Source organism: Canis aureus, chromosome 30, assembly GCF_053574225.1.
Source record: "Canis aureus isolate CA01 chromosome 30, VMU_Caureus_v.1.0, whole genome shotgun sequence".
NCBI classification, from domain to species: Eukaryota; Metazoa; Chordata; class Mammalia; order Carnivora; family Canidae; genus Canis; species Canis aureus.
Window position 1 is genome coordinate 42,906,889 of NC_135640.1, and position 22,308 is coordinate 42,929,196.

At 58.8% G+C, this 22,308-nt stretch overlaps 1 protein-coding gene across 4 annotated transcripts in view; it reads left to right on the forward strand.

The window, feature by feature from the left end:
* Positions 1 to 22,308, forward strand: part of ADARB1 (adenosine deaminase RNA specific B1) — a 139,517-nt gene that overhangs the window by 49,070 nt on the left and 68,139 nt on the right. For 3 of the 4 annotated variants that reach the window (XM_077879431.1, XM_077879430.1, XM_077879433.1), the window contains exon 2: positions 5,611 to 5,750. The exons of the other annotated variant lie outside the window; for it this stretch is intronic. The gene's annotated coding sequence lies outside the window, so the exon portion shown is untranslated. The remainder of the gene's footprint in view (positions 1 to 5,610; positions 5,751 to 22,308) is intronic. 4 annotated transcript variants of the gene reach the window in all.

Sequence of the window (22,308 nt, forward strand, 5' to 3'; positions counted from 1 at the left end):
CAAGGTCCGGGTCGGTGCCTGTGAGACCCAGATGCAGGGGATGAGGCAAGCGCACGGGGCTCCGTGGTGGAAGCGGCGGCCCCCGCGTCGCGTCGAGGCATCTGGACGGGGAGGGCCGCACGCTGTCCCCGCGGATGGCCTGGCCGAGCTGGACCCTGCTCAGGAGCCGTGGACACACGGTTCTCCGGGGCCCAGAGCACGTGCTGCGCAGACCGGCTCCTGGGTGGGATTTAAATAATATTTAAAAAGTGTTAAAGCGGGACCCCTGGCCTAGAGCACGTCTCTTCCTTCCCAGAAGCAGCGGAGAGCCGGGGGCCTGCGGCCTCCCCCGCGGCCCCCTTGGGCACCCCCTCCGACAGCGCTCACGGCCGCCCCGCGCTCTGTGGGTTTACGGTCTCCTCTGGCCGCGGCAAGATCCCACCCCCCCCACCCCCGGTGTCCTTCTAAAGCAGAATCAACTTTCTCCCTTTGAAGGGTCAGGTCGCAGGGACCCTTTGGTCATTGTTGACGCAGAACTACCAGGACTGTAGTCGATACACTTTGGAGCTTTTTATAGCTCCGGACAGTTGAAAAACACCTGTCTTCTAAGATTTCCTCTTTTTTTCCGATTCTCTCCTGTTGCTTACTGGCACTGCCATCCACCCCTTGGCAGAGCCGGGGCAGGAGCTGGGGCCACGCGGCCTCCGCTCCCCCTGCAGGTTCTCGGGTCAGCTCAGGCCTGGCTGTTTCCCGGGGTGGATCGCGGCGGAGAGGGCAGGGGGCTGACCCCACCCCGCCCTGCTTTGAACCGGCCTCTTGCCCCGAGAGCTCGGCTCCTCGTGCTCCTCCCTCGTGGGGCCCTGTCTTCTGTGTTTCGCGGAAGGTGTGGGACCTCCACCCCCGGCTTGTGGCGGGGGCACCGCGGGTGCAGTAGCTCCCCTGTCCCCCTGCAGCGGCTGGCCTGTGGTGCTGCCGGTTCCCTGCTGCACGTGGGTGATGGAGCGCTGCTTGGCTCCGTCGTGTGGACCAAGACCCGGGTCCCTCCTGCTCCCTGGCCCTCCTGGGTCCCGTTACCCGGTCATCTCCTAGTGCGCTTTTGTGAGGTCTGCGGTTCCTGCGTGAGTCCCCGTCACCCGGGAGCACAGACATTGTCAGAGCCTCCCTCGTGCTGCTGGACGGCGGCCTCCTGCCGACCCGCCTGCCGCCCAGGCCGCCCTGGCCCGCGGAATCGTGCGTCCCCACGCCGTCAGACTCCATGGCGTCACGGGTGTGTTGGACGCCTCTCTCGGGGTGCTAGTGTGGCGGGGTTCGCTAGTGGTTTACATACACTGTCTCGTCTTCCCGTTCCCAGAGTAAATCCAGCTGGATCATATGTCAGCTTTTATTTTTTTTTTTAGATTTATTTTTATTTATTTATGATAGAGAGAGACAGAGAGGGAGAGGCAGAGACACAGGCAGAGGGAGAAGCAGGCTCCATGCTGGGAGCCCGACGCGGGACTCGATCCCGGGACTCCAGGATCGCACCCTGGGCCAAAGGCAGGCGCCAAACCGCGGAGCCACCCAGGGATCCCCATATGTCAGCTTTTAAAAACATCATTGGACCAACTTTGCCGCCGTCTCCCTTGGGATTCTTACGTGTGCATTCGTGAGTTGGTTTGGCTGATACTTTGTACACGATTTTTGTTTCCTGGTGCTTGTTCTTTGTCCTGTAGTCAGATTTTCTATTTCTTCTTGCGTCAGTTTTCCTACACTGTATTTCTCATGGGATGTGCTCATTGTACCTAAGTCTACAGAATTTTTGAAACGAGGTTCCTAATACCCTCTTACTATATTTTTAACGCTGTGCGAATTTGGAGTGGTAATTCTGTCCTGGTGTTTCTTGAGGCCTAACACCCCTGTCCCCCGCCCCATACAGCACAACTCAGTGGCCTGGAACAGCCACCATCTGGTTTTGCTGGTGACCCCGTGGGGCAGGGGTTGGGGCAGGGTATAAAGGGGACGGTTTGTCCGTGCTCCGTGGGACCATGGGACCGGGGCCTCAGATGAGTGGAAGTGGCCGTGTGTGGGCAGCTGGGGGTCATAGTTCTTGTCCTTACACCTCGTCGGAGGCAGCCTGCTGAGGGGCAGGTGGGCACCTGCGCGGGGCCGGCCTGGGCTCTGTCCTGCGTGGACCCCAGCCGGGTGGCCGCAGCCACGGAACCGGCCTCCTGGGGAGAGTCTTCCAAGCCAGCAGCCCCCAAAGGGCCAGCACGCGGTGACTCCTCCCGCCTCCACCCGACCCACCCTGGGGTCCCAGAGCCTGCTGAGACTCAGGGACGCCCTGAAAGGACCGCTTGAGGCGCCGGCACGGGGTGGCACATAAAGGAGACCACCTGGCCCCCCGCTGCCCTTCAGAGCAGGACGATGTGGGGCTTCTCCCCGTCCTGCGTGCGGGCGTCCGTCCCCGTATGCCCTCTACTGCGTGTGATCAGTGCGGGTTTAATTACTTCCTTTCCCCCTCCCGCTTCCTTTGGGCTAATTTTGTTCTCCTTGTACTGACCCGCCCGGGTGGGGATTCGTTGATTCCTGAAGGGGTGAGCGTGGGGCCGCACGTGTCCCTGGTGCGCTGCCCCACCTGCGCGCCGCTCAAGTCCACGTGTGCTCTCTGGTTTTTAAGTTTTCGTAGTTTCTGTTTCCTACTGCGATTATTTCAGCCGTGGGTTACTCGGAGGAATACCGCCAGCTTCCAGACAGGCAGAGACTCTTCTGGTTGTCCTTGGTCGTCCGTCCCCAGGTGCGTGGCGTGCGTGGCGTGCTGGGACGCAGCTGCCCTCAGGGCGGAGGCTTCTGTGTGTCTCCTCCCCGCTCTCTGTCGGCCACGGTCCCCTGCTGCCCCTGCGACAGGAGCCTCCTCCGTCTTTGCCCACCGCCTGTCGTGCTCTTGCTGTGACTTTCACTGTCACCGGGCCAAGCTCTCTGTGACCCCTGCTCTGTTCAGTCCTCGTGGTGCCATCCTGTGCGTCACTGTGGCAGGACCTGGAGGCGCTCAGCGATGCAGCCGCAGGGCCAGGTGGTGTCCCAAGGCTGCCTCTTGCAGTCTGAACCCACAACGCAGCAGTCCCCTGGGCATGTGGCAGCTCCTGTCACACCATTCCGGTGCTTCTTGTTTAAGCTTTACAGTTTGCAGAACCCTTCCCCATGCCAGTCCGGCTCCCTGGGTCAGCTCTGCGGGGCTGTCTTCAGAATGGTTCCCCTGGGCCTGGTCTCTCCGGGTCCCTGGTCTCTCCTGGTCCCACTCTCTCCTGGTCCCTCCTGGTCCTACTCCCTCCTGGTCCCTGCTCCCTCCTGGTCCCTGCTCCCTCCTGGGTCTTGTCCCTGGCCCCTCCTGGGCCTTGTCCCTGATCCCTCCTGTCCCTGATCCCTCCAGGTCCCTGCTCCCTCCTGGTCCCTGGTCCTCCTGGGCCTTGTCCCTGGTCCCTCCTGGGCCTTGTCCCTGGCCCCTCCTGGGCCTTGTCCCTGGCCCCTCCTGATCCCTGGTCCCTCCTGGTCCCTAGTCCCTCCTGGGCCTTGTCCCTGGTCCCTCCTGGGCCTTGTCCCTGGCCCCCCTGATCCCTGGTCCCTCCTGGTCCCCGGTCCCTCCAGGTCCCTGGTCCCTCCTAGTCCCTGCTCCCTCCTGGTCCCAGGTCCCTCCTGAGCCTTGTCCCTGGTCCCTCCCTGGCACGGTTCCTCCAGTGGACGACAGGGGTCAGACTTCTGTCTCCACTCTGGGCTGGCAGGTCGCCATCTGGACACTAGGACCTGGTTCTGTGGATGTTGGTCGTGTGCTCCCTGTGTTTCCCTTGATCTGTGGCCTGTGTGGACGTTGGTTGGCACAGTGACATTTGACCTGACTCGCACATCGTCCTTCTTCTTCCTTGGATCGCGGGGGGCTCCGTGTCCTGTTCTTCGTTCTTTGTTAGGGGAGCTGCTGTGTCTCCTGCACACCCTCCAGCCAGGTCAGGAGCTGCTGGCAGGATCACTGACCAGGTGGGGGTGGCGTTGAGGATTGGGGGGGTACACGGTGGGGCCGTTTCCTTCATCCTCCTCGCCTGGGTGTGGAGGTAGGTCCGCGGGGGCGCTGATGGGGTCAGCAGCCATGTGCATGGACCTGTGTGCTCAGCCTCGAAGCCTCCGTGCTGGAGAGGACAGTCGTGTGACCTGTAACCCCAGGCTAATAGGTCGTTGTTGTGAGTTCCCACTGGAGCTGGGGGCAGCAGCGTACAACACGGGGACCGTGCCTCAGACCTGTCCTCGCACACCTGCTGACACACGGTACGGATGAATTGAGGCGAGTCACAGCTGAGAGATGTGGAGGGGCTGAGACTGGCCACTTGTAACCCCCGGGGCCCCGAGGAGGTCTGTGGTGACCACACCGAGTCTGCACGGTTAGGGGCCCCCCCTTGTTCAGCGAGCACCTGTCTACACTCCCTGCTGGTCTTCCGGGCGCCCACGCAGAGACCCGCTCGTTCTTCCCGTGGATGCTGGCTGGCGGCTCTGTGCTGGAGAAGCCCCACCGTAGACTTTCCCCTCGGGTGGATATCGGTTTGTTTTTGTAAAGGAAAATGTTAACGTGGCATATTTAGGTTTTGTCAGTACATAAGCATGTTGAAATACTCTCTTTAATGAGTTGTGAGTTGACGTTTTTCTGCTGAGAGGAAGTGGCACAGAGATGTTTCACACGCTCTGCCTGCAGATGGACGCGTGGCCTGGGCTTCTGGGCTGGGCCGGAGGGCGGGGAGGCGTGCATCCGTGCACTCGTGAGGTCTGTACGCAGCCAGAGTGGCGGGCCACACGCGTGATGCAGACCGTGATCGGTCCACACGGGAGTGCGTCTGAGGCCTCCGTCCCTAGCAGGCGGGTTGGTGTGTTTGCACTAGCCTGCTGGGGAGCTGGGGAGCAGAGATCCGGGCCGGAGGGTGCGGGTACGCCTGCCTCTTGGGACGGTTGGGGTGCGGGTGTGACTCGTTAATGTGTATCTGCTTTAGGGAAGCGTAAGAGTGTTTTATTTTATTTTTTAAAAAAGATTTTATTTATTCACAAGACACAGGGAGAGAGAGAGGCAGAGACCCAGGCAGAGGGAGAAGCAGGCTCCATGCAGGGAGCCCAACGCGGGACTCGATCCTGGGACTCTAGGATCAGGCCCTGGGCCAAAGGTGGCGCTAAACCGCTGAGCCACCCAGGGCTGCCCAAGTATTTTATTTTATTTTATTTTATTTTATTTTATTTTATTTTATTTTATTTTATTTTATTTTATTTTTATTTTATTTTATTTTATTTTATTTTATTTTATTTTTTAAAAAATATTTTATTTATTTATTTTTATTTATTCATGAGAGGCACAGAGAGAAAGAGAGAGGTAGAGACACAGGCAGAGGGAGAAGCAGGCTCCATGCAGGGAGCCCGACGTGGGACTCGATCCTGGGTCTCCAGGATCACGCCCTGGGCCGAAGCAGGGGCTGAACTGCTGAGCCACCCAGGGATCCCTGCCCAAGTATTTTAAAAATGACTTAAGCCTGTATTTAGGAAGAGGATCTTTAACTAATGGTATTTATTATTAGAATTCACATCTGACGTGTCGAAAAGGCAAAGTAATGGGATCTTTCTGTTCCACAGAGTGAAGCCTCTCCCGCTGGGCACGGCAGGCTGACGAAGGGACCGAGGGACACCCGTGCGCTCGGGGTCGCCCGGCCCGGCCTGCGCCCAGGGAAGCTCTGCCCGGGTCCCAGCACACGCAGACACCAGCCTAATCTAAGGTAAGGTAAACACCTGCAAAAATCTGCTCACCTCTGACTGATTAGAAAGTACCCTCTGCTCGCTGTAAAGGGAGTAATTAAAGCCGTTTGCCTTCTCGAGTGTGTTTGATTGAGTAACTTCCGCGCTGGATCGTGCTGGGTCGCGCTGCTGCCTCTCTCCGGGTGTGGCGGGCCCAGGCCACCTGCAAGCGGGGCCGCGGCCAGCGTGCTGCTGCCTCCCGGCGGCCGGCTCCCGGCCGGTGCTCAGCTACACTCGCTGCAGAGCTGCTTACTCTGTTACCGCCTTTGAGGTGGTTACAAGAAAACGTGTTTGGTACTTGATTTTTTGGTGACTGTCACGTGATTCAGCATCTGCTCTTGAGAGAAGTCGGGGTGCGGGGCAAATTTAAAGTCGCCGTTAAGTTAGCACCATGGGAGATTACGGCCTGCGGAGTGACTGCTTCCAGAAAGGAGAGTTCTCAGCACTCACGGGAGTCTTATGGGGAAGAAGGATGAGGAGCTGGTTGGCAGGGGGCGGCCGGGTGCGCCTGCGCTCGCTCGTTCTGTAGGTGCGGACAGGTGCCCGGCGTCTGGGGCGAGGCCGGCAGGAGCAGGTGCAGGGCTCGCCGTCGCTGGGGGGTACTTGCTGTCGCTGGGGGGTGCAGGTGTGGGGCTCACCGTTGCTGGGGGTGCAGGTGCAGGGCTCGTCGGTGGGGGTGCTTGCTGTCACCCGCAGCTGCCTGGGAAGGCCCCGTGTCTGCACCCATCAGGGAATCAGGGACGTAAGGACACTAGCTCCCAGGGGGTAGGGAGGGTTTGCACCCCCCTCTGCAGCAGGGGAGCCGGAGCGTCCGGAGAGGGCAGAGTTAAGGCTCTAGCCCCTTGCTGTGCCAGTGGGGTGGGCTTCCCTGCAGCCGGCTCTCGCGAGCAGGATTAGTGGAGGGATATTGAGAGGTAGTGAGCAGCGCACAGCTGCCTGAGGCTGCGAGAAACGCTGTCCTTCAGCTCCGCTGGGAGTCGTGCCGTCTGTGACCACCTTTCATGCCATGGCAGCGAGCGGCCGCGTTCATCGTGCCATATACGTGAGATGGCAAGGATTTTTATGTAATGCGTGCATTGGGGAGGTGAATTATTTATAATCCTTTGCAGAAATAAATTGTCCTTAAAGGCATCCAAACAATAACGAGGCCCAGAGGAGGGCTCCAAAGCACGTGCCGAGAAAGCAGAATGAAAGGCCTGGTAATTATAAATACTGCAACACCGGGAGCTACCTCTCCCTCCGCGGGGTCCTCTCTCCACGGGGTCTCCTTCTATGGGCTGTCCCTTAGTTCTAGCTGCAGAGTAGAAATTTCGTATTTCTTGGGACACCTGGGTGGCTCAGCAGTTGAGCATCTGCCTTTAGCTCAGGTCGTGACCCTGAGTCCCGGGATCGAGTCCTGCATCAGGCTCCCTGCATGGAGCCTGCTTCTCCCTCGGCCTGTGTCTCTGCCTCTCTCTGTGTGTCTCTCATGATTAAATAAAGAAAATCTTAAAAAAAAAACAAAATCCAGTAGGTCTGCATTTACTGACTTGACAACTGCTAGAGGTATAATTATCGCACAAAGAATCGTGGCGACGGTCCGACGTATTACAACTTTCCTTTTTCAGAGTGGTTGGAAAGGAGAGGCAAACATGAAACATTGCAGCTGAACCGAGCCTCTGCGGGGGGAGCTCTCCTCACCGGTAGGCGCGCCCTGCGGCCCTTTCCCGGGGCACCCGGCAGCCCTGCAGTGGTCACTTCACGTTAGTTCCAGCAGGGTGGCTACAGTCCCCGTCCTCCCAGAGGGACATGTCTGAGATGCAGTCTCCTGTGTCTGCTGCAGTTGGGGCCGTCAGGGTGCTCCCGGGGTGCTCCTGGGGCACCTGCCCTGCTGCTCCCCTTGCAGAGGGCCCGGGGACTGGACCCACGCAGACGTTTGTTCTGTAACAGATACTCGTGAGCTCCTCCATCGTGCTCTGGATGACGCTCGTAGGCGGCACGACCTTGTTAATTCGCACCATATCCTCAAGAAGGAAGGCCGGGCAGAGACGTTAGCGCATCGTGAGTCAGCACATGCCTGGGCCCCAGTCCGCAGGCGGTGTGCACCTGGGCATCTCCCCGGGTGCTCACAGCGCAGGGCAGACTTCTGAAAGGAGCTGGTCCTCCCCTCCCGGCATCCGCGTGGTGCTACGGGTGTGTGTTAAAAACATGGAGAAACGATGCGGCGAGGGTCTGGGCTGGGTGATCATGAGCCGCCGCCCGCGCGGGGCGTCAGCCCTCCAGTGCAGGAAGGCTCCTTGTTTGCCAGACTGCCGTCTGCCCGCAGGGGGCCAGAAGCACCCCAGCACGGAGCAGCCGCTGGGACGGTGTGTCCCCCGGCATCCAGCTGGTGGGGATGGTGTGTCCCCCGGCATCCAGCTGGTGGGGATGGTGTGTCCCCCGGCATCCAGCTGGTGGGGATGGTGTGTCCCCCGGCATCCAGCTGGTGGGGATGGTGTGTCCCCCGGCATCCAGCTGGTGGGGATGGTGTGTCCCCCGGCATCCAGCTGGTGGGGATGGTGTGTCCCCCGGCATCCAGCTGGTGGGGATGGTGTGTCCCCCGGCATCCAGCTGGTGGGGATGGTGTGTCCCCCGGCATCCAGCTGGTGGGGATGGTGTGTCCCCCGGCATCCAGCTGGTGGGGATGGTGTGTACCCCGGCATCCAGCTGGTGGGGATGGTGTGTCCCCCGGCATCCAGCTGGTGGGGATGGTGTGTCCCCTGGCATCCAGCTGGTGGGGATGGTGTGTCCCCCGGCATCCAGCTGGTGGGGATGGTGTGTACCTCGGCATCCAGCTGGTGGGGATGGTGTGTCCCCCGGCATCCAGCTGGTGGGGATGGTGTGTCTGCGGCTGTGTTTCGGGGGCTCGCAGATGCAGGGCAGCCGCTGAGAGGAGGCGGGCTGCTCTTCCCGCACTCCGCAGTGGCAGGGCATGCAGCTGCTCTCACCGGCACTCCTGCTCTGGAACAGGATGCTGAGCTGGATGTGCAGTGGGCAGGGGTGGGGCCGGTAAGGAAGGGCAGGCCCTGCCCTGTGCAGGGGGACGGGACACACACCCACTTCCTGGAAGGTCTGTGGGAATGAGCTGCCTCTTCGGAGCTGACCCTGCAGGTGTTGGTCGGCCTGTGCGGCCGTCCCGTCCAGCTCTAGGCAGGGGAGGGACAGCGGGTCCCTGCAGGGGTGGGCACCACCCACACGGTGGGAGGGAGGAGCGTGCCTCAGCGCAGGTGTTGGCTCCTGGGCCGCGAGGGCCGCATGCCACTGACACGGCGTCTCCTTCCCTAAGGCAGAGTCCTGGGCCGCCCGAGCCCCGGGTGCCGCCGCTCGCTGCAAACAGTGCCGGCCACATCCCGCGTGGGGAGGTGCCTACGTGCACGTGTGAGCCCAGGGCCAGTGCCCTGCCTTGCTGGGACGGGACGGCTGTCCGGGGGGTGCGCTCAGAGCTGTGGCCCCGGCTTCTGACCCTCGAGCCGTCGGTAGTCAGCGTACCTGCGGGTCAGCGGTCTGTTGCTGCACACCCATCAGCAGGACCTGCAACTATAGTGGCTCACTAGCCGCAGTGTCTTGCAAGCTCTGGGGTCTCCCCCACAAGCTCCGGTGGTCGCAGGGCTGGGGCCTCCAATCCCTGGGACCCCCCGTGTTCCTGGCCCAGTGGCCGTGTCCACAACATGCAGTTGGCCCCTTCCTGGCCGTGGGAGTGTCACCGTCACTTCCTGTGACCCTTAAGGGTTCACCTGCTTAGGGCAGGCCCACCCACGATGCAGGGTCAGCTGAGTAGGGATTTAACTTTGTAAACCTTTGGTTTATATTACGGTGTATCCATCATAGTCACAGCTCCACCTATCAAGGGGAGGGGATTATACAGGGTGTGGACACCACAGCCAGTTCCACACACTGGGAAGACAATTTGCTACACCTGTAGCTGATGGGGGCCTCCTAAGGGAGGAGCCTGGCTGATGGGGCCTGGCTCAGTTTCCAGAGTCTAGAACACACGAAAATTTTCACAGGTCAATAAGGAAGACAGTGCAGTGGAATTAGGGGCAAAACATTTGCATAGTTTTCTCATAGAAGATGACGCAGCTTACGTGGCTAATAAACACGTGAAAGGTGCACATTCATCCAGCAAACGTGGACCACCTGCCAGAGGACAGAGCCGTCACCCTGTGATGGACGCGTGAAGGTGAGGAATAGGGTGGCACCTCCTCAGGGCCCTCCTGGGTGCAGGCGATGAGCCAAAGAGCTGAGCCCCGGGCGCCTCGGCCGCTGCACACCCCGGAAGCCAGGGTGGAGCCCCCCTGCAGGTGGCCGGGGGTCCCAAGGCCGGAGTCCCACTCCAGGAATGGCTTTTGCATCTGTGAGGACCGTAAGGGAAGCAGCGGCAGCAGCACGGGCCAGAGCCTGGACCACTCGCCGTGCGGCTCTGCAGGGAGGGCTGCAGCCCTGCTGGCCGGGGTGAGCTCGCCGTGTGGGGCCTGACCGGGCCCCCTCGTCTGGGCCCCTGGACGGCTGCGCCCCGACGGTGCCTCCCTGGGCCAGGGGCTGTCCCTGCACTTGAGGCCCCCTGCCTACGGCTCCGAGCTCACAGAGCGCCCTCCTGACAGCGGGCCTGGTACCAGGACCCCAGCACCATGAACGGGTGCGGGTGGCCTACAGGACGTGGTGACGTAGGGGGAACGGCACAGCGGGACCAACTAGGAAAAGTGTTCTGAGGATGGAGAAGGCTGGGGACACAGAAGCTGGTGAAACCCAGCTCACAGTGAGGCCATGGGGAGGGGGCCGTGGGACAGGGCCGCGGGGTCAGGGGCCAAGACCAGAGGGGCTGCCCTGAGCCCACAGGCCCGCTGTCTACCTGCACCCTTGGTCAGACACATGGGAGCCGGCTAGGTCAGGTGACAGCACGGGGGCAGCAGGGGCCTCGGGGACGTCCCCAGTCCTCTGCATCCCCTCACATTCCACAGGGAGGGTCCTGGGTGACGCGGGCTGGGGGTGCAAAGCTGAGCGCTCCGCTCCAAGATGCCTGGACAGTCAAGGCCACCGGCTACAGTGGCGCTTGGTGGGAGCAGGATGGGTTGAGGGACACATGCACGGAAGCCTCACCCCTTCCATCCTGCAGCTGGTGCGGGCAGGGCCCAGAACCCAGGCCGCCTGCAGCTGGAGGAGGAGTGGGAGACGCAGAGCCGTGGGCGGGCCGGGGCCTCTGGGGCCTCCACAGGCCTCCTGCTGGCCCGGCTCTGGCTTCTGCTCCGCGTGCGAGCAGGTCTCCCAGGCCCCTCCTGGTGTGCGTGAAGCCCACGCCCAGCGTCCCGGCGGCAGCTGCAGACGTGCCAGGTTCAGGGAGGGTGCAGGACGGTGCGGATGGGCGAGTCCGTGTCTGCAGCAGTGAGGCCCGGAGCTGCGGGGTTTGTCACCTGGGGCTGCAGGTTGTGGAGCCCACGGCCCCGTCAGACACAGATCGGGGCTGCACGCTGGGCCCACTCTCATGGCAGGTGCTGACCGAGGCCCCGGGGGTGACGGTGGGACAGGATGGACGGTCCCTGAGCAGCTGACGCCTGGTGGGAGTGGACGGTGCTGGGGAGGGGCCCAGGGCCAGGGGGCAGCACACCCAGGAGGGCCTGGCTTCTCGTCTCCAGACCCCGTGGGGCAGCAGTGGGCCTGGGGCGTGGGCAAGGCCACCTGCTGGGGCCGGGGGAGGCGGGAGCAGCACAGTAGTGATTTGGGATTATTTTCCATCCAAAAAAAATGGAAAAAATCTGAGTAAAACTTAGTTTAAACAGTATCAAGTTTGAAATATTTCTAAGAAGTGGTTGTGTTCCCAGTTTTTATGTGCTGTGGCTTTACGTTTCCAAAAGGATAAAAAAATACATCATTAGCCACAAAAGTACGACGGGAGTTCAGGGGCCTGTACGTTGCTGGGTGGGAAACCACGGATCTCTGTGGTTGTTCGGACGTGGCTGGCAGTCCTCTCGCGGCCGCGCTCGGGGGTGACGGGAAACCCGTGGTCGTCTGTGACGGAGCGCAGCGGCCGCGTGTCCGTGGGGGCAGGGACGTCTGTACTCTCCTCCGCGTTCCTTCTGTGCCCACGGAGGCTTTTCCCAGGGCGGGACTGGTGGAAAGACCAGCACGCGTGTGGGCGGCTGCCGCTCCAGGAGGGAGGGGAGCTGATGGGCCCTGGGCCCCTCGCCAGGCCCGCCGCGAGGTTCTAGCAGGTGCCGGGCGCCCCCAGCACAGCTGTGCACAGAAACTGGGGCGCCGCGAGCCGCCCTCCTGCTCCTGGGATCCGGGGGCTGAGCACGGGGGTGCCCTCTGGGCCTCAAGGAGCGGGGTGGGGGTCTCACGCTCACCGCAGAGCGGCTCCGGGGGGCCTGGGGGGGCTGTAACCTCTGTAACCTAGTGGGACAGTGGCTTCTGCAGCTGCAGTGACGAAAGCGGGGGCAAGAGGGAGGTGGCCGGCGGTCCAGGTGGAGCCCGGGCCTGACAGGTCTCCTGCTGTTCTCCAGGCGACGTGGGCAGGGGGCCGCGGGGTCCAGCAGCCGGCGGTGTGGGGGAGGGAGGGGCGTGGGGGAGGGCAGGGGTGTGGAGGGGGCCTGGGCCCGAGCGCTGTCCACACTGCGGCAGGGTGCACATGTGCCGTCTCCCCAGGGGTTTGCGCGTGTTCATCCCAGTGCACACGACTGCCGTCACATGACCACGACGGGACGCACCAGGGCTGGGAATGTCATGCTTGCTGGATGGCCACGCGGGTGCTATGCCCACGGGGGAAGGGGGGCGTGGATGTTGGGGTGAAGACGGCCGCAGGCCCCGCCGTACTTTAGTCTCTAAATAATGACCTTGCTGGTTTCTGGTTTATAAATTTTAATTTTAATTATATTTTATTTTATTTTATTTATTTTATTTATTTTACTTTATTTTATTTATTTTACTTTATTTTACTTTATTTTATTTATTTACTTATTTTTTTATTTTATTTATTTTATTTTATTTATTTTTAATTTTTTTATTTTATTTTATTTTTTATTTATTTTATTATTATTTTTATTTTATTTTATTTTATTTTATTTTTTTATTTTATTTTATTATTTTTTTATTTATTTTATTTTATTTTATTTTTTATTTTATTTTATTTTATTTTTTATTTTATTTATTTTATTTATTTATTTTATTTTATTTAATTTTATTTTATTTATTTTATTTATTTTATTTTATTTTTTATTTTATTTTATTTTATTTTATTTTATTTTATTTTATTTTATTTTATATTTTATTCTTGGTTTATAAATTTTAGATGTCATCTGTTGACCTTCAGTTCAGAGGCAGGCAACTTGAGCTCACTTCGCACTTTCCTGGCCTTGTAGTGTGTTTAGGAGTGCTTTTGGGTGAAAGATGCAGAACACATGACCTACAGTGTCTTACACTAGTGGGGATTCATTTATTTCCTTTTTTTTTAAAAAAAAAAAGATTTTATTTATTTATTCATGAGAGACAGAGAAAGGCAGAGACACAGGCAGAGGGAGAAGCAGGCTCCCTGCAGGGAGCACGATGCAGGACTCGATCCTGGATCCACAGGATCAGGCCCTGGGCCGAAGGCAGCCCTAAACCGCTGAACCGGGATTCATTTACGTCCTAGTAGGGATTGCAGAGGTAGGTTTTTGCTGCAGGTGGTTGAGAGCATGAGCACGTCAGGGGGCGAGGTCCTCAGCGTTCCCTCATGGTTGCAGTGTGGTTGCGGCAGCTCCAGCCGTCTCATCTGTATTCAAGGCAGGAATAAGTGGGAAGGGGCAGGCAGTGCTGCCCGTCTGTCCCTTTCACCAGGACATTCCAGAAGTCTCGTGTCATGTGTCTGGCTGTCGTCACGAGGGACACCGAGGACGCGATCGTCTGACTCTTGTCGCACCCCTGCCAGAGGGGAGGGCGCGGGGCTGGGCAGCGGGGATAGGCCCGGCAGCTACGCTCCTCTGCTGGTTATCTTGGGAACCGCGTCCTGCCCCTGGAGCCCCTGGAGCTGCGGTCTCCCGGCCGTGCTGACCCGGACCCTGGGAGGCTGGTCCCCGGACCCTGGGCTGGGGGTGTGGAGCGCTTACCGCCGACGTGGTTCCGTGGGGGACGCGGTTGGTGAGTTGCATGTTACCGGGCACTTTATAAGCTGCACAGTAGTAATTGAGCCCGCGCGGGGGGCTTGCCCGTGTCGTGGAATCGGAGGGCGCAATTCCGTGTGTCCCAGCATTTAGACAGTTGTTATCCTGCTCCTATAGTTTACGTGTAACATCGTCTTTTGATTCTACTATTTTAGAATAGTTAAGATAAAACGCAAAAACTAAATAAAAAAATTAGTCTGTGCCGTCAAGTTCCGAGCGTGTGGTGGTAAGTAGAACCCGGCGGGTACGGCCGGGAGGGCCGGGGCTCTGTCCCCTGACCCCGGAGCGGCCCCTGCGCTGCAGCCGCGGGAAGGAGCTGCGGCGCCGCGCGGAGGACGGAGCGGGACCAGGAGGTCATCCCGGGAAGACGCGGGGTCGGGGCAAGGGTGAACCGTCCCCCCCTGCCCGCGACCGCTGACCAGCAGCTCAGTGGGAACCAGAAAACTCGCTAATACTGCTCGGCCGTCCTCCGGCCTGACTTTGTCTCCTCAATAATTAGATTGTGCCGGTCTGGACTCCCTGAGATTCCTTTATTCATGAACCTCAGTAGGATGCTGAGAAGAACGAGAGTTTTCTCTGCTTTTCATCCCCTCCTCCTTGCAGGGGGGGGGGCTGTCCGGTGGCCGATGAGGATCTTTATTTCTGGGACGTTTTCCTCCGTCGTAACGTTGAGTGCGTCCTGGTTTGCGTGCTCCGGCCCTCGGGCCTGCACACCGCGTGCCTCTGGCTCTGCGCTCCGCGGGTCCAGGCGCCGCGTCTCTAAGCCCCTTTGAGCTGTTTTCTTCTCCGTTGACTCTTGCGTGAGTTTTCAATCAGGTCCAGCGTTTTTGTCCACGTTGTCCATTGCTTGTCCGCGCTTCTGTTTATGCTGCTTCTCATCCACACACACACAGACGGCCCTAAGTCGTTCATCAATACGTGAAGTTAGCCACGGGGTTTCAGGTCCTGATTGAGTAAAGCCACTTTCTCTTCTTTGAGGGACCGATGAGTTTTACTTTATGTTTCAAAAGGTTTGTGTTTTATTTTGTCTCTTAATAATCAGTAATAGTAAGCATTGTTTTTAAAGGGTGCTTAGAAAGTCATCTTTACAGAGATCCTCCTTAAACCGTGGCTATCAGTTGCATCCCCCGGGTTGGTTTCCAATTCATGCTCAGACTTGATCGTAGTATCTCTTTCAGACTTTTCTTAGTGTGGCGAGAGTTCAGAGCTCTCCCTGATAGCCCAGCCTGCTGGACTGCAGTTCTTCCCTGTTGCCAGCATTCATCCAGGGGCCACCTGAGCCCCCCCGGGTTACCAGGGCCACCTCTCAGCCACCTGAATCATCTCGGGACCACTTGGGCCATCTGTAGGCCACCTTGGCCATCCGTAGGTCACCTGAGCCATCTGTGGGCCACCTTGGCCATCTGTGGGCCACCTGAGCCATCTGTGGGCCACCTGGGCCATTCGTGGGCCACCTGAATCATCTCTGGACCACCTGGGCCATCTCTAGGCCACCTTGGCCCTATGTGGCCCCCCTGAGCCATCTGTGGGCTACCAGGGCCATCTCTGGGCCACCTGAATCATCCCTGGGCCACCAGGGCCATCTCTGGGCCACCTGAATTGTCTCTGGGCCATCTGTAGGCCACCTTGGCCATCCATAGGTCACCTGAACCATCTCTGGGCTACCTTGGCCATCTGTGGGCCACCTGAGCCATCTGTAGGCCACTTGAGCCATCCATAGGTCACCTAAGCCATCTGTGGTCCACCTGAGCCACCTCTGGGCTACCAGGGCCATCTCTGGGCCCACCTGAATCATCTCTGAGCCACCTGGGCCATCTCTAGGCCACCTTGGCCATCTGTAGGCCACCTGAGCAATCTGTGGGTCACCTTGGCCATCTCTGGGCCACCTGAATCATCTCTGGGCCACCTTGGCCATCTGTGGGTTACCTGAGCCATTTCTGGGCTACCAGGGCCATCTGTGGGCCACCTGAATCATCCCTGGGCCACCTGGGCCATCTCTAGGCCACCTTGGCTATCTGTGGGCCACCTGAGCCATCTGTGGGCCACCTTGGCCATCTGTGGGCCACCTGAGCCATCTGTGGGCCACCTTGGCCATCTGTGGGCCACTGGCCATCTGTGGGCCACCTGGGCCATTCGTGGGCCACCTGAATCATCTCTGGGCCACCTGGGCCATTTCTAGGCCACCTTAGCCATCTGTGAGCCACCTGAGCCATCTGTGGGCCACCTGAGCCATTTCTGGGCTACCAGGGCCACCTCTGGGCCACCTGAATCATCCCTGGGCCACCTGAATCATCTCTGGGCCACCTGAGCCATCTGTGGGCCGCCATCTGTGGCTGCTTCCTTAGCTTTAGGTTGTTTAGGTTTTTGGAGCTAATTTTAGGACCTTCAACTCAAGTGCCTTTTTTTTTTTTTTTTTTGCCTTTTTTTTTCCTGTCAAATCCAACATCTGCTATATTTATTTGAGAAATGTAGGTTTTGATTTTAATTTAAAATTCCTTGGTACAGTTACCTTAGAAGAAAACGGGAAAAGCTTAATTGAATTTACGATTTTAATTGAGTGGAGGAGTTTTGCAAGTAGACGTAAACTATTCTTATCTCCATCTGTTTGAACCCATTTTCACGTAGGAAATAGAGACGTGTTAAAGAACTGCGTGTATGTTATTTTGACTTAAGATTGTAAGGAGTCGGAACATATAAGAAAATGAAGCCGAGCCGTCGCGTGTGCTCCAACTGGGCAGCTCGTAGGGGAGTGAAGAGCTCGGCCCTGATTCCCAGGCTCCCGGGCGCGGGCGCTGCCGGCGTGTAACCCCGGGTGAGCTGCTCTGCCCCTGCGGCCGGAGGCTCCGTGTACGGAGCGGCGGTGCTGATGGTACGATGGCAGGCGGAGCCCAGGTGGGCACGTGTCCCGCACCCGGTCCTCCCTTGAGCCCCACGAGCCTGGGGTGTGCGTCGTCACTGCCTTCTGTGTGGTCCTGAGGACTCGGAGGAAGCACAACGTTGGGAACTTGCTGGGCGGTGGGGTGGGCCTTCCACCAGCGGGCCCTGCTTTGGGCTTCGTGCTGGTGACCCCCGAGCTCTGATCACGGCCGCGCTGTACGGCTGTATGGGTTGGACACTGCACAGCTCCACTCACAGAGACCTGAGGCACATCCTTGGTCGCTGTAGAGCAGAGTGAGTGGCTGTTTGCAGGCTGCCTCAGGCAGACATTCAGAGGCTCCCCTGCTGACATTTGGTGACGTCTAAGTGAGCCAGTCCACGTGCGGTGTAGGTGACGGTCACTCGGTAAACGCGTGCTCCACACTCCGCCGTAGTGGCTGCTCCCTCGCCAGCCCCCTGCCCATCCTCCCCGTCCAGGAGCAGCAGTCCTGGCTTGGTCCTGGTTTCTCCTGGGCTCCATCTGTTCTCAGGGCTTGGGGTCTCACCCACCCACACCCCTGTCAGCCTGGGACCCTGGGTCCGCCCAGCATCTCCTCCTGGTGGTCTGCGGCATCTCTGGCTGCAGACGGCAAACCAGGCCCCTGGCTCCTGACCCCCCCCCCCCCCCCATGGTCTTCCCAGGTCTCCACGCTCCCAGGCCACAGCCCATGGCCACCCAGTGTCTTCTGTCCCCTTCGGCCACCTGTCTCCTGTGCTGCAGCCTGCGTCCGGGGTGGTGGTTTCTGGCCTCTGCCATCACCTGCCCTGAGCCATTGGGCGTCTGCTCCACTTTCCTGAGTGGGCTTCGTGCGTCAGCCCTCGCCCCACATCTGTCCTTCACGCTGGCCAGGACCAGGCTGGAACTCCTGGGCAGGGGGACCGCCTGGTCAAGCCTCTGCCAGCCTGGCCTCCTGGCTGTTCCCGGGCCGTGCAGGGGCCGCCGCAGAGTCGTTGACTGTGTCCCTCCGGCTGCTCTGCTCCTGGTGCCTCGTCCTGGCTCCTTGGTGCCTTCACTGTCGTCTTCTCCAGATGGGAAAGTAGGCCCGCCGCTGCCCTCCTGCCCTCAGGCACCTTCCAGGTCACACCCACCCTGCTCGGACATATGAGGCCATTTGATGGCTCACGGTGCTCCCGTCACCCATCTTGGCCTCCCTGCAACAGAAGCTCAGTGAGGGCAGATGCTCTTGTGCTGTGATCACTGCTGCAGCCCAGCCCCTGCAGCCCAGCCCTTGCAGACCAGCCCCTGCAGCCCAGCGCCTGCATCTCAGCCCCTGCAGCCCAGCCCTTGCATCTCAGCACCTGCACCCCAGCCCCTGCAGCCCAGCCCCTGCATCTCAGCACCTGCAGCCCAGCCCCTGCAGCCCAGCCCCTGCAGCCCAGCGCCTGCATCTCAGCCCCTGCAGCCCAGCCCTTGCATCTCAGCACCTGCAGCCCAGCCCCTGCAGCCCAGCCCTTGTATCTCAGCACCTGCAGCCCAGCCCCTGCAGCCCAGCCCTTGCATCTCAGCACCTGCACCCCAGCCCCTGCAGCCCAGCCCCTGCATCTCAGCACCTGCAGCCCAGCCCCTGCAGCCCAGCCCCTGCAGCCCAGCGCCTGCATCTCAGCCCCTGCAGCCCAGCCCTTGCATCTCAGCACCTGCACCCCAGCCCCTGCAGCCCAGCAACTGCATCTCAGCACCTGCAGCCCAGCCCTTGCAGCCCAGCCCCTGCAGCCCAGCCCCTGCATCTCAGCACCTGCAGCCCAGCCCCTGCAGCCCAGCGCCTGCATCTCAGCCCCTGCAGCCCAGCCCTTGCATCTCAGCACCTGCAGCCCAGCCCCTGCAGCCCAGCACCTGCATCTCAGCACCTGCAGCCCAGCCCCTGGATCTCAGCACCTGCAGCCCAGCCTCTGTATCCCAGCCTCTGCAGCCCAGCCCCTGCAGCCCAGTACCTGCATCTCAGCACCTGCAGCCCAGCCCTTGCAGCCCAGCCCCTGCAGCCCAGCCCCTGCATCTCAGCACCTGCAGCCCAGCCCCTGCAGCCCAGCACCTGCGTCTCAGCACCTGCAGCCCAGCCCCTATGTCTCAGCCCCTGCATCTCAGCCCCTGCAGCCCAGCCCCTGCAGCCCAGCCCTTGCATCTCAGCCCCTGCATCTCAGCCCTTGCAGCCCAGCCCCTGCAGCCCAGCCCCTGCAGCCCAGCCTCTGTATCCCAGCCCCTGCAGCCCAGCCCCTGCATCTCAGCCTCTGCAGCCCAGCCCCTACATCTCAGCCCCTGCATCTCAGCCCCTGCAGCCCAGCCCCTGCAGCCCAGCCTCTGTATCCCAGCCCCTGCAGCCCAGCCGTTGTAGCCCAGCCCCTGCAGCCCAGCCCCTGCAGCCCAGCACCTGGCTCAGTCCTCGCCCTCACTGAGCAGGTGTTCACTACTAGTTGAATGAACGAACGAATATTTGCTGTGTTTCTTATTAACAGATGATTCTGAGGCGCCTTAATATTAAGTAGCGCTGCAGTTTTGCATGTGCCGATTCTACGTCATAATTAATAACGGACTCAATTCACAGAGTTTAGGATTCTAATGGAATTAACTCCTTATTTTTCTTGTAAGACAAAAACAGTTTTTAAGAGGTTTTTTTCATTAATTAATATTCGAGGAACATAAAATTTCAGAGTCTTTACTCTGAGGACATAGATAAAAATAAAATTAATGAAGCACCAGGAATGTCAGATGCTAAATGGTGTACGGCTATTTATGACATTCTCCTAGAATTCCGCAGCTATTAACTCGCAGAGATGTGGCAGCTGAAGTCAGAAATGGATGGACTTTTAAAGTTGGAGAAGAGATCTTCGAAGTATTTCCTAATAAACTGTCGGTTTAATCATTGCAGAGACCGTGTCGGTGCACTCAATCACTGCCGGTCTGCCGTGAGCTGCTTGATTCTCACGAACCAGGCTTTCTATTTTTATGCTTCTCTTAAATAATTCTAAAGGTAAGAAGAATTGGGAAGGAGGAAGAAACAAATGAGACAGCACAGAGCTGGGGCCTCCGCTGGACCCCGGGAGCATCACGAGGGGGCTCGGCCCTGGGCCGCGGTGCAGGCCCACTGCGTCCGGGGCACCATGTGCCCCGTCAGGGTGGAAGCTTCTCCGGCTTCCCAGAAGGCAGAAGGTGCGGCGCTTGTTGCGCCAGGAGGATCTGCTGTGTGCTGCGTTGTGTCCCGTGATGAGGGAACGACGATCAGGGTGCGAGGTGAGGGGGAGGGTGCGGAGCCGCCGCTTCATCAGCCTCCTGTGCGAGCACAGAGCAGCAGGTCGTCAGGGCGCGCAGGCCGCGCACTGGCCTTTTGTGTGATACCTGCGCATGGCCCCTGGGTCAAAGGGAACGAAGCGACTTGGCATCGTCCAACCAGGCCAGTCTTGAGAACGGTACTGCTGTCCCACCTGTCCCCTGGGATTGCCGTCTGTGACGTCATGGGGAGGGAGACCAGTGCCTTGATTACGCACATTTAGAGGCGGGGGGTGGGGGCCGCACCGGGAGCACCAGTCTCGGTCTGGGGGCAGGAAGGAGCAATGGGAAGGCCTAGGCAGGCCAGAGCCTCTCTTACGGGTTCCACAGCCTAGGATCGGCCGTTGGAGTGACGGTGGCAGGCTCTGGGCTACGCGTGGTTTCTGGTTGCCTGGTACCTGGCCCTGGAATGATCTAGAGCAGAGGGAGCATTGGCTTCAAGTGAGTGGGCTCTTTGCACAAGAGGGACACACTCCTGGCCGAGCCCTTCGCTGTCTTTAAACACTGGCTGGCCCTGGGGAGGGGCCGTCTCTCCCTGAGGCCGTAAGGGAGATACAGATACGATGATTTTCCCTGCGATGCCTGTAAGCCAAGTAGGCAAATACAGCATCTAATAAAGCATCAGAACAACGGCCTCCACTGGGGACGCGGCGCAGCCAACCCAGGACGTCGGACACCAGGACGCACAGACCAGGACGGCGGCAGCGGAGGCTCTCCGCACAAACCACGGCGTCTTTCACAACATTAACCGTAATTTCCAAATTAAGTTTTAATGCTAGCATGTCTCTTGCATTGTGGTCTTGGTGTGCTTCCACTTTGATAGATTCTCGAGAAGCTACACACGGACTAGATTTTTATTGGTCACGTCATGGAGCCTGTACGTGCCCCGTGCGCCAGCCGGGAGCCTTTGGATCAGTCCACACAGCCTTTGTCACCGGCCCCCGGCTTCCCCGCCTTATGGTTTCAGGTTTATCTGATTCGTTCTGTAGGAATTTAAAATATATGCAAGTTATTCACTTTGCAAATTTTTCTTTTTATGAATACACTTTTTTTTTTAAAGATTTTATTTATTCATAAGAGACACAGAGAGAGGCAGAGACACAGGCAGGGGGAGAAGCAGGCTCCATGCAGGGAGCCCGACGTGGGACCGGATCCCGGGTCTCCAGGATCAGGCCCTGGGACGAAGGGAGGGGCTCAACCATGGAGCCCCCCGGGGATCCTCTGAATATACTTTTTATAAATTGTGGTGTGTGTGATGTGAAACGTTTTGTCTCCTTTAGGTCAGAGGTAGGATGGAGATGGAGAAACCATATTTTCTCATCTCAGAGGTGTGGAGAGGAAGCCCAGGTTTCTTCTGGCCTGGAGGTGGCCTCGCCGGGGCTGTGCGGGTGCACGGGCCCGGGCGGGACCAGAGTGGAGCTGGCCCCTCTTCCCGAGGGGTCACCACTGTGCTCAGCTTCCTGCAGAGACCAGACCCAAGCGAAAACCCACAGAAAGAGAACACATTACAGACGTGAGTGTCCCTAATAGCAGCTGGGGAGATGCTCCTTGTTTTTACCTGACTTCTTTGAGCATTATTTCTCCAGAAGGTCTCATCATATGGAGTCTAGCGTCCAGACAGCTTTTTATCATTTACCTTTAAAAAAAAAAAAAAAAGGGATCCCTGGGTGGTGCAGCAGTTTGGCGCCTGCCTTTGGCCCAGGGCACGATCCTGGAGACCCGAGATCGAATCCCACGTCAGGCTCCCGGTGCATGGAGCCTGCCTCTCCCTCTGCCTATGTCTCTGCCTCTCTCTCTCTGTGTGTGTGTGACTATCATGAATAAATAAGAATTAAAAAAAAATCTGTGTTTGATTGGATCTGGAGTGCTCAGGATCCCGACTGCATTAAGCTGTTTCTCCTGGATCAGACAGAGAAGTTCTCTTTCTTCTGGATCAGCCAGAAGTTCTGGCTCTCCTCTCAAACCGTTGCTTCCTTGGTTCAGGCCCCGCTAGGAGACCCCTGGAGCCAGTCCCCGTGGCCGGTACTTGCGCCAGTGCCGCAGGGTCCCCGGGGCGGGGTGGCGGGGGGGGAGGCTGTGACGCTCAGACCGTCAGTTCACGCGCGCTGGGTTTCTGGCTCATCCTCAGTGTCTGCAGCCCAGTTAATCACGGCGCGTGGCCGTTTTCAGGGTTAGGCACCTAACTTGTTTCGATGCGTGGCGAGGGAATGATTA